Source organism: Sapajus apella, unplaced genomic scaffold (genome assembly GCF_009761245.1).
Source record: "Sapajus apella isolate SASKATOON/1434 unplaced genomic scaffold, GSC_monkey_1.0 scaffold1, whole genome shotgun sequence".
In the NCBI taxonomy this organism is placed as follows: domain Eukaryota; kingdom Metazoa; phylum Chordata; class Mammalia; order Primates; family Cebidae; genus Sapajus; species Sapajus apella.
Window position 1 is genome coordinate 77,497,111 of NW_022436941.1, and position 15,415 is coordinate 77,512,525.

At 37.5% G+C, this 15,415-nt stretch overlaps 1 non-coding gene across 1 annotated transcript; it reads left to right on the forward strand.

The window, feature by feature from the left end:
- The first annotated feature begins 14,911 nt into the window (after nucleotides 1–14,911).
- Nucleotides 14,912–15,014, forward strand: LOC116554127. Its single transcript, XR_004270063.1, has one exon. It is a non-coding gene; the product is annotated as a U6 spliceosomal RNA (small nuclear RNA).
- The last annotated feature ends 401 nt before the right edge of the window (nucleotides 15,015–15,415 follow it).

The window sequence follows — 15,415 nt, forward strand, 5'->3', positions numbered from 1 at the left end:
CCTCACCCTCCTAAGTAGCTGGGATTACAGGTGTCCGCCACCATGCCACCTGGCTAATTTTTGTATTTTTTTTAGTAGGGGTGGGGTGTCACCATGTTGACCAAGCTGATCTTGAACTCCTGGGCTCCAGTGATCCGCTGGCCTCAGCCTCTCAAAGTGCTGGTCTTATAGGAGTGAGCCATTGTGCCGGGCCTGACCTCTCATTCATTGTCTTATCTTTTCGTTTCTCCTTTTCTTTTTTTTTTTTTTTTTTTTTTTTTCCAATTCTTAGAACTGTTCTTGGCATGTAGTAGGTGCTTAATAAGTACTTGTTTTGTTGTTTCTGTCATATACTTTGTTCTTTGTTTGTGTGTAATCTTCAAGGTTACTAATTCAGGCTTGACTGATAATTCAGGGAGACTTGTTAATTATTGTTTTATTTCCCTCCCCACCCTACCCTGTTTTGTTTTGTTTAAGCACTTGCAGAAATTGCTAAATATTGGAGCTCTAGAGAGACTTCCACTAGAAACTTTTTAAAAAATGTTTATTCAACTGGTATTTGTCAAGCCTTATTCACAGTGTATATCGGTGAATCTATTATGAAGGCAGTGATTACCTATAAGTTCTCTCCAATGCCTTGTGCATTTTATATCTTTTCCTCCCATGCTGTCTTGGCTAACAATATATGTCCTTTAGTCACCTAAGGTACTTGTATCCTGCCATATTTCAAAGAATACTTAGGCCATTTGTTCACTTCAGTTTGACTCCATTTTTAACTAGTCATCATAGTATATCTATGAAACGCCTAGTTTTAAAAAATATGTAGAAATAATAAATGCAAGTTTTATTAACATAGCCATAAACCTATTTTTAACCAGAAGCCGAAAATTCACATCATAGATCAGCTTGACCTTCATACTTGCTACCAAGCCTTTACTTTAGAATTAAGGAAACATCTTAATAGAGAAAAAAAGGGAACACCCTTCAACTGAGGTGTTCCTTGTGTACAGTTTATACTAAAAAGCCCCATTTAAACTAGATTTTAAAACCTTTATACAGTTCTCTAAAGACAAAACTTTAAACTGTACCAATTATAACAATAGATAAACTTCAAAATGAAGCTCTTCAGTAAGAGACACATAGGCTTATAGAGCTCATATTGGTGAGAGAGACACCATTAGCTTTATTATTTAAAATCGAAATGAGATGATGGTAGAAAAAAAATTGCATCAGCAAACTAATCTCAATTATTTTTCAAAGCAAAATCACTATTTCACAATGGAAAGGAAGAATTCAAATTAGATATTTAAATAAGATCTACATAGTTTTAATTCTGAAATATTTCATTACTGTTAAGTAACATAGTAATACTTTATTTCTATAAAAATGATACTAGTGAAGATGAGAAAAGCTAAAAACATTTCTTTGAATTCTATAATTTTTATAAACAAATACTTCAGTAAATTTCCATTCTTTTAATTTCAGATTTTCCATGTTCAGGTGCTAATTGTTGAGCCTGAACCAAAAAACTCATCATTAAAGCAGTAAACTTAAAATCAATCCAACTATGCCAGAAATGGAATGACAAGAAGCCCAGCACAATTAGAATTTTGCCTGTCAAAAAATATAGCAGGAAAGCTAATTACAGAAAGGAAAACAATCACTTTGCTTTCTATTGTGATGAATTTTCTGGACATCGGAAGGTTAAATCTAGTGTTCAGGATAGTGCTAGTTCTTCTGTTTTGACTCTGGAAAAGCATTAAATTCCGGGAAGAAACCTAATGAAGTTGAATTGTAAATATGTTTTTTCTTTCTTCTTTGCAAAGAATATGTGTGTAGTTCTTAAAGTGCTACCTAGAATCACTGTAGTAAACCTCCTTGGTGCTTAAAATTATTACAAATCATTTATTATAATACAAGTTTATCCATGTTGCTAGCTCTGTCAGCAACATCCTCAGATACAGAAGGCATGCTTCTTTTGCTGCCAAGAGGTTTTTTGTTTTTTGTTTTCATTAAAAGTAATGACAAAAACCGCAATTACTTTTGCACCAACCTAATATTAGACAATTAAAATTTCAAAGGAAAGGGAATAAATAAAACAACTATGTTGTGAATTCTCTTAGTTCTCTGTTTGTAGGAATCTTCAGGTCCCTATGTCCTTTTGACTGACCGCTCCTCATGGAGATACTGGTAAACTTTGTGCTAGTGGATCGATATAGGTTTCTGAGTTCATGCTCTCCTGAGGCTTGGAAATAAGTGGGTGTCACTGTCTCAACCTGTTAGTTATTCTGTCTCTAAAAACACAATTAATTCAATGTTAAGACTAAGTTTATTAAGCTGCTCATGTTTTTATGCCTTGACAGTTTGTTAATGGTGGTTGCGTACGTTTTACAGAACTTCTGGCCAGGCAGCTCAAGGGCCTGGCCCATGGCTTGTTCTCTTGGCATTGCTAGTCAGAATTTTGTTTTGTTTTGTTTTTGAGACAGAGTTTTGCTCTTGTTGTCCAGGCTGTAGTACAATGGCACGATTTTAGCTCACTGCAACCTCTGCCTCCTGAGTTAAAGCGATTCTGCCTCAGCCTCCCAAGTATTTGGGATTACAGGTGTGCGCCACCATGCCCGGCTAATTTTGTACTTCAGTAGAGGCGGGATTTTGCCATTTTGGCTAGGCTGATCTCAAACTCCTGACCTCAGATAATCCATCTGCCTTGGCCTCCCAAAGTGTTGGGATTACAGGCGTGAGCCACTGCGGCCAGCCTGTGGTCAGCTCTTTAAGGCAACAATTTATTGGCTCAAGTGATTGGACAAGCCACTTCTCTTTTGTTCATTTCATCCTTTGTGGCAAGGATTAGCAACAATACTGAAGGCCTGTCAACACCTTCTGTAAAAACACCAGCAGGAGCAGAAGAGCTGCTTCTCCCATATGGCTCAGACACTTAACTCCAGCTTCTCTACATTCTGCGTGATGGTATCATCCACTGTTTTGTAAATATGTATATTTTCTAAATAAATACACTGTTCAAGGTTGTGCTAAAACAAAGAACATTCCTAATAAGTCTTTGAGAACTGAGTTATTAACTTTTTATTGTACTGTTGTAATGGTTTCTTATAAATATTATATATGCAAAATTCTATAAGATTGCTATGGAACAAATTATTAGAATAACTCAGTGATGATCACTATGGGCATTAAAGAATGGTAAGATTATTTTTAAAATCATAATAGTTTTATAAAGAAATAAAGATGTCTGGGTGCAGTGGCTCACACCTGTAATCCCAGCACTTTGGGAGGCCAAGACAGGAGAATCACTTAAACCCAGAAGACAGATATTTCAATGAGCCCAGATGGCACCACTGCTCTCCACCTTGGGTGATGGAGTGAGACTCTGTCTCAAAAAAAAAAAAAAAAAAGAAAAAGAAAAAAGAAAGAAATAAAAGACAGTGGACTGGAAATCAAAAAGCCTGAGTCTATCTTAGGTCGCTACCAAGGAAACATGCATTTGGATATTTTTTACCTTCTTTTTTTCATTAGTTAAAAATGAGGGAAGGGGACAGAAAACTGGAATAGAAAATTATTAAGGTTAATTCCTGCTCTAAAATCACATATTGTCATATTTAGAAAGCATTTAAAAATTGTATACATAAATAATTAGAGGCTTATGTTCAAAACTAAAGTTCATTGAAGGCAGGGGTAGAGTATTATTATAAAAGTTTCATGAATTATCTTAATACTGAATGAACACTTCTAATAGAATGAACATGTGGTTTTGCCTGAATTACACTTTTAAAGTAATGTTTCCAACAGAATTATTACAGAGCCATCATTGATTAGCTATTTGATTTTGCAAGTTTCTTCATTTGTAGAAAGGGAATAAATTATGCCTTACAAAGTTATAAGAATAAATTAAGTAAAGTTCTGAAATATAACAATCATTCAGCCAATAGAACTCCTTTTACTTAAAATATCTCAGGATTATTGGGCTCTGAGCTCTTGTAAAAATTCACTTAAATTTCACCTTCTCCATGACATGACCTGCTTATTTAGTCTTTCTCACCCTTCTAAAATATATACTCCATGAGCACAGACATTTTTGTTCATATTGCTCTCCAGCACCTGGAACACTGCTTAGCAGATAGTTGATGCCAAAAAATATATAAATTTTTTTTTAATTGATCAGTGAACAACGCAATTACGAAGCACTTAACTATGGACCAATAACGCTACTTCACAATTCACAAATGATTAAGTTCTTAATTGGTTATTTTTTCTGTAATTTATGATGTATGAATTTTTTAAAGTATTATTAAATGCTATGTTGATAAGCTGCGTATCACAATAATCTTTTAGTTTTTCTTCCCACAGAATGACAGAGGGTCCTGTTCTCAAAGTTGCTATTAGTCTGTACACCCAACATAGATCCTCCCTGCATCTTTCTAGTGTCCTCTGTGGGGCTTAGTAATTTGTTCCTGTAGACGGGTTATATTGAGACTTGCCTTGTGACTCTCAACAGCTAAACAAAAGTAAGAGAACTTTAGGAAATCTGGAGTTCAGATTTTTTTGGAAGATCTTTACGTCTAGTCTGTTCTCATTTGGTAATATTATGGTTGGACTGAATTTCTCCATTGCCCTTGACTCTAAAGTTCTGGACTTTCTGCTCTTGTTTTCATCCACTATGGAAAAATGACAAATAGTTCTGGAAATTCTATGTTTCAGGTCACTGATTACCTTTGTACCCAGAAAAAAATACAGGAAACATAAGATGAAGGCTCACAATCTCAAAAGCTCACAAAGGGCAGGAGGACATGGTAAATTAATGAAGGAGTGGGGGTAGCAAGAATCAAATATAAGAATTATGTTTTTTATTTGTATTGTACTGTGGTATAAGCATATAACATAGTAACTATATTAGAGATTACATTTTCTGATATGAAATTCAACTATCCAATCAAAAATAGGTACTTTGATTATATTTTTCTTCAATAATTATTTTTGTCTTGAATCAGAGAAATGCGACAGTTTTTTTCCACCCTATTTGGGATCAGTATTTTATTCCAATATATATATAAGTGTTTCACAGATACGGTTTTTCTAAAACAGATTTCCTTGCTCAGCTTTTTTTGTTGTTGTTGTTGTTTTCATACATTTAAAATATCTACCTGGGCTGGGCATGATGGCTTACGCCTGTAATCCCAGCATGATCTCGGCTCACTGCAACCTCTGCCTCCCATGTTCAAGCGATTCTCTTGCCTCAGCCTCCTGAGTAGCTGGGATTATAGGTGCATGCCACCACGTCTGGCTAATTTTTATATTTTTAGTAGAGATGGGGTTTCACCATGTTGGCCAGGGCTGGTCTTAAACTCCTGACCTTGGGTGATCTGTCTACCTCGTCCTCCCAAAGTGCTGGGATTACAGGCATGAGCCACCATGCCTGGCCTTATTATTATTAATATTAGTTGAAAAAAGGCAAACTAATCCCAGTTTCTTCACTTTTATAAACTTTAAAATCAAATAACTATTTTGGAATTCAATTCTTAGCTCCCCAAGGGGTAAATACCACTTAAATTTCTGGAAAATAACTTCTGCACATGAAAGGCCAGATTTTTTTCAGGCTGAATTTCCCAAAGACACAATTTGGCTAGAAATTAGATCAATAAAATGATTATGAACATAGTTGCATAAAAATAAAGTGAATGTAACGGGTTATGAACAGACACTGATTTGTGTAACCAGTTATAAACATACTTGCAGAGAAATAGAGTGTACATAATATCAACCAAAGTCACAATTTTTGACTAAATCTTTAGCTAACGCTTGCTTTAGACAACACAAACCAATTTCTTACAACTATCCAAGAAAATCTCTTCAGTTTCCTATCTCTTCTATTGTGCACAATTTATCAAGTAAACATTTAAGAGGATGAACTACTACATTCATAACATGTTTTCTTTTTTTTTTTTTCAGTTAAACATTACTCCTGCTGAATTATGAAACAAACACATCATATGACTTGTGCAAACTGCCTCTATAGGTTTGCATTTTGTAAACCAAGTTCAGTGTTAACATTGACTTGCTGGAGTACCTCCTGCAGTCCTGTTTATAAGCACTTCACTCAACACACAAAAATGATTTCCTGATGTACCCACTGCGGTCACAATGTTCAAAAGTTATTCAAGGCCAGTCACAGTTGCTCACACCTGTAATCTCAACAGAGAGTCTAAGGTGGGAGGATTACTTGAGGCCAGGAATTTGAGATGTTCCTGGTGAACATAGCAAAACCCTGTCTTAAAAAAAGTTTTTAAAAATTTATTCAGGCCAGATTCGGTGGTTCACACCTGTTATCCCAGCACTTTGGGAGGCTGAGGCAGGTGGGTCACGTGAGGTCAGGAGCTTGAGACCAGCCTCATCAACATGGCAAAACCCCATCTCTACTAAAAATACAAAAATTCGCTGCACTTGGTGGCACCTACCTGTAATCCCAGCTACTCAGGAGGCTGAGATAGGAGAATCATTTGAACCTGGGGGGCGGAGGTTGCAGTGAGCCGAGATCATGCCATTGCATTCCAGCCTGGGTGACAAGACTGCAATTGTCAAAAAAAAAAAAAAGTTATTCAAATACTTAAAACCTTTCTGATACTACAAATGACTATAACTACCTGGGTGGTATTTACATCTTTTATATCTCTACTCTTATTAGCTTAAAAAAAAAAAAGCTACAAATAATTTAACCTTTTCATGAAACTCTGTATAAGTCCCTTCGCCCCAGCTTCACCATACTAAGAAATACTATAGCTGATTAAACTTATATTTGCAAATATTAGTTTCTGTTGAGGACACCATTTTTGTTGCAATCAACCATTTTATAAACCCGTCATTGGCACAAGTGTTTCATGCCATGAAAATGTTTTCATTAAATATATTTTGCACCATTACCACATATTGTATTTGCATAAAAAGAATCTGCTGTAATTCTAGTCTCTGCTTTCAATTCATTTAGTTTTTAATTAAGTTTGTCATTACATGTCTTTACTAATCTGGTCATACTTCTTACTGTCTTTGTTTCAAAATAGCTTCCTAAATTATGTACAATTGGTGCATCATAGTTGGTGTGCACTATTAGTCATGCAGGAACAATCTGTACTTCCACAAGACGTGCTCTTCATCTTTTGAAACACATGGCTGTGCCAGTCTCTCACTGTCCCATTTATAATAAAGAGAAAAACCATATTGTGATGTGATGATAAATGGCAGCTCCCCATCAGTGTCAGGAAGACATTAGGTAGTGGTGGGAATTATGACAAACTTAAGAACACCTGCCTAGTGGTAATGGCTTTCATGAATTAGAAGTAGGTTTATCTGAAAACCCAAAATAACATAGCTACAATAAAATATAAATTAAGTTTCTTTTGATAAAATCCAGGAAGGTTGTCCTCAGTTGGTATGCTGGTTCCAAGATCATCAGAAACCTAGGCTCTATCAGATTACTCCTGTACCCTCTCTCAACAGCTTCCTCCTTGTGGTACAAGGTGATTGCTCTAACCATTGTATCCACATTCTAACCCAACAAGAAAGAGAAGAAGGAAGAAGGCATACTCCCTTTCTTTGGGAACACTTCCCAGAGGTTTCACACACCATTTTCACTGACATCCTATTGGCCTGAACTCCTGGTCACACCTAACTGAAAAGGAAGCTATCTTTATTCCAGGTGGCCATGTCCTAAGCCAGAAACGGAGAGTTCCATTACTGTTCCCAAAAAAGAAAACAGAGACTTGGGAGCAATCAACAGTTTATGCTATTTGACTACTCAGCTCTAGCTAACATACACCATGTGGGAATGTGGGCCTGTTGTGGCTACAAATGCTCATTATTCAAAGAGAAATGAAAAATTCATATTTTTATATGAAACCATGAAATATTTAGATGTTAACAAGAAATTCAAAAAATTGTCATAGCCTAGACAATTCACAAATCCAATAAATCCTAGGGTTGGAAAGACCCTTAGTTACTAAGGAAACAGTTTTACCACCTCAAATTCATCTATTGAATCATTCACTCACAAGCTGAGCACCAACGAAGTGCCCGTGAATAAAACAGACCACATCCTTGCCTGTGCTCAAACATTTCCCTCGAGAGTAGATGTTTATTAGCATGAATTTAAAGTTGTGACTGCAGATATGGGCATAGAGTAAGAAAAATGCAGTCTTTAAAACCTGTGCTTATATGGCCTTATTATACTGAAGTGGAGGAAAAAGACAATGTAAATGTGTAAAATAAGGTATATTATTGAAATTACAAAGGAGGAAAAAAGGCAGAGAAAAGGAATGGGAAGTGGGAGTAGGGAATAGCATTAAAATTTTAGATGGAGTATCCAGGAAAAGCTTCACTGGTGAATCTTGAGTAATGACCTCAAGGAAGTGAGGGATTCCTACCCAGCAGATATCTGAGGAAAGAGCATTGCAGACAAAGGGAGTATCAAGTATAAAGGCCGTGAGATAAGACCACAATGGCATGTCCAAGGATCAACAAAAAAGCCAAATGGAGAAGGATAATTAGGGGGATAGTGGTAACAGATTACCTCAGGTCAAGAAGGGCCTTGTAGGTAACTATAGGGCTGACAGGAATCCATTGGAGGGTTTTGAGCAGAGGAGAGACATAATCTGACTTTGGTGTTAACAGGGGAACTCTGGTGTCAGAGTGGGGATTGGCTGAAGGCAAGTGCTATGTCTGATTGTTTCTGTCTCCCCTAAATCCATAAGTTGAAACCTAATCAGCAATATATTAGGAGGTAGGGACTTTAGGAGGTGATTAGGTCATGAAAACAGAGTGCTGCCTTTTCCCCTTCCACCACATGAAGACACAGCACGAAGGCACCACTATGAACCAAACAGCTAACTAGTCCTGACCAGGCACCAAATATGCTAGTGTCTTGATCTTGGACTTCTCAGCCTCCAGAATTGTAAGAAATACATTTCTGTTGTTTAGAAGTCACCCAGTATATTTTGTTATAGCAGCCCAAAGAGACTAAGGGAACAATAAGCAGAATCAAAGAAATAAGTTAAGAGGCTATTGAAATATTCCAAGCAAGAGGCGATGGTGGCAGTACCAAGATGGTCACAGTGGAGATGATGGGAAGTGGTTTTAGATATATTTTGAAGAGTTGGCAGAGAGGAAGAGAAGAGTCAAAGATGACTCCAAGGATTTTGGCCTGAGTAACCAAAAGAATAGAGTTGCCATTGAATAAGGTAGAGAAGACTACAAGAAGGGGAAATACCAGTGGCTGTGTTTTGGACATTTAAGCTTGAGATACAAATTAGTAATCAAAAGGTGGGGCCCAGTGGGTACTCAGGGATACAAATCTGGAGTTCAAGAAAGAGATACAAGCTGGAAAACTCATTTGGGAATTATGACTATAGAGATGGAATTTAAGCCTTTACGTGATCTGAGTAAAGATAGATGAGAGAAGACAGCTAAGAACTGAACCTAGGAGCACTCCAAAATTTAGAGTGCAGGTGGAAGATGAGGGAAAAACTGGTGAAGAGCCTGAAAAAGAATTTCCAGAAAAAGAAGAGGAGCAAGGCAAGTATGGTATCTCTGATGTCAAGTAAATGCAGCATTTCAAGAAAACCGTAATCAACTATATCAACTGATGATGACAGGTCAGCTAAGATGAGGACTAAGAAGTGACCGCTGGCTCATACTTGCAACAACTACATCAGCCCCTAGTCCTGGAAGAGGAGCAAATTTCTCCAGAAAGTTTTTCACTGCCAGAACCAGTTTAAATTAGGAGTTTCTCTTTAGTGTTCCTTTGGCATACTTTGCTTATCTATATAATAGTACTTGATTTCAAAAAAAATTATTATTGTTTGCCAAGGACTACTCTAGATGGGCAATTAAAAAAAGGTGGGGGGGTCAAAAATTCTTATGACGCTTTCATTTTAATTGGGGTGTGGAGAAGGGTAGACGATAAACAATATTCAGAGAAAATGTGTATAGCATGTTAGGTGATGAGTCCATGTAGAAAAATAACGTAGAAGAGAAGGATAGGGAATGTGAGGAGTTTTAGTTTTAAATAGCATGCTCTGGAAATGCCTTTCTCAGCAAACACCAGTAGGATTTAAGAGAGCAAGCCAGGTGGGTATTTGGGAGAAGAGCATTCCAGGCAGAGGGTCAAGCACAGAAGCCCTGAGGCAAAAGCATGCCTGCTGGGTCCAAGATATAGCAAGGAAATCTGTGCAGCTGTATCATACTGAGCAGAAAGAGTATAAGAGATAATAAGGAGAGGTGGCAGATCTCAAAGGCTCTTGTAGGTGATTGACAAGACTTTGGCTTATTCTCTTAAACAAATGGAAAGCGTGGAGGATTTAGCAGAATGTCCTGAGGTCAGTCTGGACACTGTTTTGACAATGAACTCTAAGGGCAGAGGTCAGCAACAGAAGCAGGGAGCAAGAGGCTATTGTAATAATCAAGGTAAAGTTAGGAAAACTAGCCCATTAAGGAAGAATGCCAAGAGGTTGTCCAGCCTTACCTAGCAAAATATCAATGAGAGGCCAAAGGAAGAGCTAACCATTTCCTGCTTTCTGCAGGGTGGGACTGTAAAGCCTTCTCTGAGTACTATCTTCTCTGAATATTTTATTACTTGAGGTGGGCTAACTGTTGTAACAGATTAACTACAAAGTTTCAGAGGCTTCATGCAACATAAATTTGTTTATAATTCCTATAAGATCCTTCCCCTCCACAGGGTAATTTGAGAACTCAGAATCCTTTCCATCTTCACCACATTCCACCACATTCTGCATATAAGGCTTCCTTCAGAGAAAGAGCATACAGGATTTCACTTGGTAAGTGTAAACGAGCCAGGCCTGGAAAGGACAAGCAGCGCTTGCTCAAATTCCATTGGCCAGAATTCACTCTCATGGCGACTCCTAAACTGTAAGGAAGACTGGGAGATATAATCCAGTTGTGTACCCAGGAGAAAGAGAAAACAGATCTAGGGAATAGCTAGCAATCATCTGCTATAATTGAGTGGCCATGCTTTTCATTTCTACTCAGGAGACGGAGGTTGCAATGAGCTGAAATCATGCCACTGCACTCTAGCCTGGGTGTCAGAGCAAGATAATATCTTAAAAAAAAAAAAAAAAAAGCTGGTACAGTGGCTCATTCCTGGAGTCTCAGCTACTTGCCTGAGGATCACCTGAGTCCAGGAGTTTGAGGCTGCAGTGAGCTATGACTGCACCACTGCACTCTAGCCTGGGTGACAGAACAAGACCCTGTCTCTTAATAAAAAAACCAAAAACAACAACAACAACAAAAAAGCTGATCATTTCTATGCCCATCACTGTTTTCACTTACAATAACTCTTTTCTTAAGCTTTCTGAACAAGTCTAACTTTCATCATCCCAATCTAGAAAAAAACAGCTGAAACAAATGAGCTGTAACTAAATGACTAACAAACTTTGCTTTGGGGGATATGGCACAACTTCTTTATCCTCATTTCCTAGAATGCTTTATCTGCACAATTGCTTAAAAGTAGATGGGGAACTCATCTTAAATGCATTAAATGGATATATAAAACCAAGAACAAGAGAGATAAAAGATACCATTTTTTAAATCACATCCATTTGCAGAGTCAGCTCTTGATGATCTGTGCCAAAGAAAAAGAAATACAAGTAATATAAAGCAATTTACCATTTCTTTTCTTCACTTAAGAAATCAATCATGGCCTGGTGCAGTGGCTCACGCCTATAATCTCCTCACTTTGGGAGGCTGAGGCAGGCAGATCACAAGGTCAAGAGTTCAAGACCAGCCTGACCAACCTGGTGAAACCACATCTCTACTAAAAATACAAAAAAACAAAACAAAACAAAACAAAAAACATAGCCAGGCATAGTGGCATGCACCTGTAATCCCAGCTACTAAGGAGGCTGCGGCAGGAGAATCGCTTGAATCCAAGAGGTAGAGGTTGCAGTGAGCAGAGACTACACATCACACTCCAGCCTGGCCAATATGGCAAAACCCCATCTCTACTAAAAATACAAAAATTAGCTGAGCATGGTGGTGCATGCCTGTAATCCCAGCTACTTGGAGGCCTAGGTGGGAGAGTTGTTTGAACCTGGGAGGTGGAGGTTACAGTGAGCAGAGATCACACTGTGTCACTGCACTCCAGCCTGGGTGACAGAGCGAGACTCCATCTAAATATATATAAATATATACAATCCCCAGTGCCTCATTTTGCTTACCACAATTTTATTAGGTAGGGTAGCAGTGCTATGGTCTGAATGATTCTGTCCTCCTAAATTCATATGTTCAAACCTAATCACTAATGTGATGATATTAGGAGGGAGGGCCTTTCAGAGATGATTAGATCATGATGGGAGCCTTCAAGAATGGTATTAGTGCCTTTATAAAAGAGACCCCAGAGTGCCCTTTTTATAAAGAGAAAGAGCCATCAGGGCTGGGGATCATTCCTATAATCCTAGCACTTTGGGAGGCCAGGGTGGAAGGTTGGCTTGAAGCTAGGAGTTGGAGACCAGCCTGGACAAAATGGTGAAACCTCACCCCTACAAAAAAATACAAAAATTAGCTGGGTGTGGTGCTGTATGCCTGTGGTCCCAACTGCTTAGGAAGTTGAGGTGGGTGGATTGCTTAAGCCCAGGAAGTTGAGGCTGTAGTGAGCTGTAATTGGAGCTGCACTCCAGCCTGGGTGACAGAGTGAGACCTGGACAAGAAAGAAAGAAAGGGAGGGAGGGCGGGAGGGAGAAAAACAAAAGAAAGAAAGAGCCATCGATAAATCAAGAAGGACTGCACCAAATACTGAATGTGCTAGCTGCTTGATCTTGGGTTTTCCAGCCTCAAGAACTGCGAGAAATACATTTCTACTATTTACAAACTACTCAGTTTGTGATATTTTGTGGAAGCAGCTTGATCAGACTAAGACAAGAGGTCTTTTGGAAATATTCAAAACCTATAAAAAATTTAAGAGCTGGGCATGATGGCACATGCCTTTAGTCCCAGATACTCAGGAGGCTGAGGCAGGAGGGTTGCTTGAGCCCAGGAATTTGAGGTTGTGGTACACTATGATTACACCTGTGAATAGCTGATACACTCTAGCCTGGGCAACATAGTGAGACTCCATCTCTAAAACAAATATTTTTCTAACAGAGTATCGTACAATACACAAAATCTAATATGTAAATCCTAATGTTTTTATAAAATCTTATAAAATGTGATAGCCTATTAATAAAAATGTTCTTTGTTTTCTTCTTACCCCAAATTGATAAGCCTTTCAATCACTACACTAAAAATGTAATGATTATCCAAGAAAGTAATTATCCAGGATTGGTAATAAATTATACAGGTTATATCTCCAAAACCAGGTTTATCTAGGGAATAAAAATAAAATATACAATGGGAAAAGACACAGATAAAACTCATTAAAATTCTTTCATTGGTTATTGTATTGCTATCCAAAGTACAGCTGGCCCGCTGTTGGAGGGGCCTTGAAATTTGTTTTTTAGCATTTAGCCTCAGTGATTATAAAAATTAAGCAAATTTGGGAAACACTAACCTAGCATAAATGAAACTCCTCCAGGAAGACAGAGCCTCCATTTGTGGAATTCTCATGTAAACCTATGAGGTACATTAGACATCAGTTAACTATCATTGTGTAAAAGTTAGCATAAAAAAGTTGAGTAACATGCACTGCAAATAACATAGTGTCTAGTAACCAATTCCCAAAACTCATGAAAGTTACATGGAGTTTTAAATTGTAAATTTTTTCATGTTTTCTTGTTTCCATTAAATCACTAAAATACAGTTTTTCCTGATGATATATTATTTACCCATATAAAAAAACATAAACTATGATAGTAGCTTTACCTACTTGCAAAGCAGTTTATTATCATGAAATGTAGGACATGAGAATTTTAACCAGATGCTATGTTAGATTTGGCCTTCACAAAACTGTGATACCAAGATAAACTGATTGAATAAACATTCAGATAACATAGTTGGCACAGAAAGCATTTTTATTATATCTGAAGTCAGATCAAACTTAATTTCATGATTATAATAAGTGGCAATTCTTCACAGTCAAAAATCATGAGTATTTTCAAATAATTGTGATTTACAGGAAAATAATTATATTGATTGTTATAATGAGATGTTCTCATTCTGTATCTCACATTGCCTTGGAGATATAAATTTTACATATATCTTAGATATGTGAACAGGATTACCAGAAAGAAAATGATTTTTCTGAAACTCATAGTTTGCATTTCAATCCACAAAGAAATAAAAAAAATGAAGACTTTAATTCTGGCAGGCTACAGCTACCTTGAGGTAAAGAAACAAGATGAGGGAATGGTTGATAATCACTTACTCAATTAACCTATCATATTGCAATTATGTTCCTCCTCTGATGATATCAGAGATATCATTATGAAATCTATATAAAATAAACATAGGAAAACATTTTAAAGCATTTAAATATGAAACTCACGAAAGTACATTCCACAACTTTTCTAAATTTCTTTTTGCCATCTACATATTTATTTAGCACCCACTGTTTGTAGGCTAATATCCTAGGCACCACGCATATAAAGACAGATTAGACAAAATATCTTCCCTTTAGGGTTTATAGTTCAGCTGGGAAGGCAATGATAAATTTCAGAAGAGATAGGTCACATGTAAGGTATCTCAGCAACTCTGACAGAATCATATACAGTGTGTGTTAAGATGCACATTCCTTGGCTCACTCTCCAGATATAGTAAATCAGCATCTCAAAATAATTTTCAGGAACTTGCATAACATCCCAAGGACTGTGACTCTCAGTAAAGTTTGAGAATCACTGGTAAAAGTTAAACCCATATGATACTGACATAGAGTAAGAAGTTGACAGGGTTCAATTTTCTCTTAAAGAATGAAATACAGTGATGCTTGCTTCAGCAGCACATACACTAAAATTGGAATGATACAGAGAAGATTAGCATGGCTCCTGTGCAAGGATGACATGCAAATTCATGCAGTGTTCCATATTTTTAGACTGGACAGGGAAAATGTGACACATATACACCATGGAATACTATGCAGCCATAAAAAACAATGAGTTCATGTCCTTTGTAGGGACATGGATGAACCTGGAAACCATCATTCTCAGCAAACTGACACAAGAAAAGAAAATCAAACACCACATATTCTCACTCATAGGCGGATGTTGAAAAATGAGAACACATGGACACAGGGAGGGGAGCATCACACACTGGAGTCTGTAGGGAGGAACTAGGGGAGGGACAGCAGAAAGTGGGGAGTTGGGGAGGGATAACATGGAGAGAAATACCAGATACAGGTGATGGGGAGGAAGGCAGCAAACCACACTGTCATGTGTGTACCTATGCAACAATCTTACATGTTCTTCACATGTACCCCAAAACCTAAAACGCA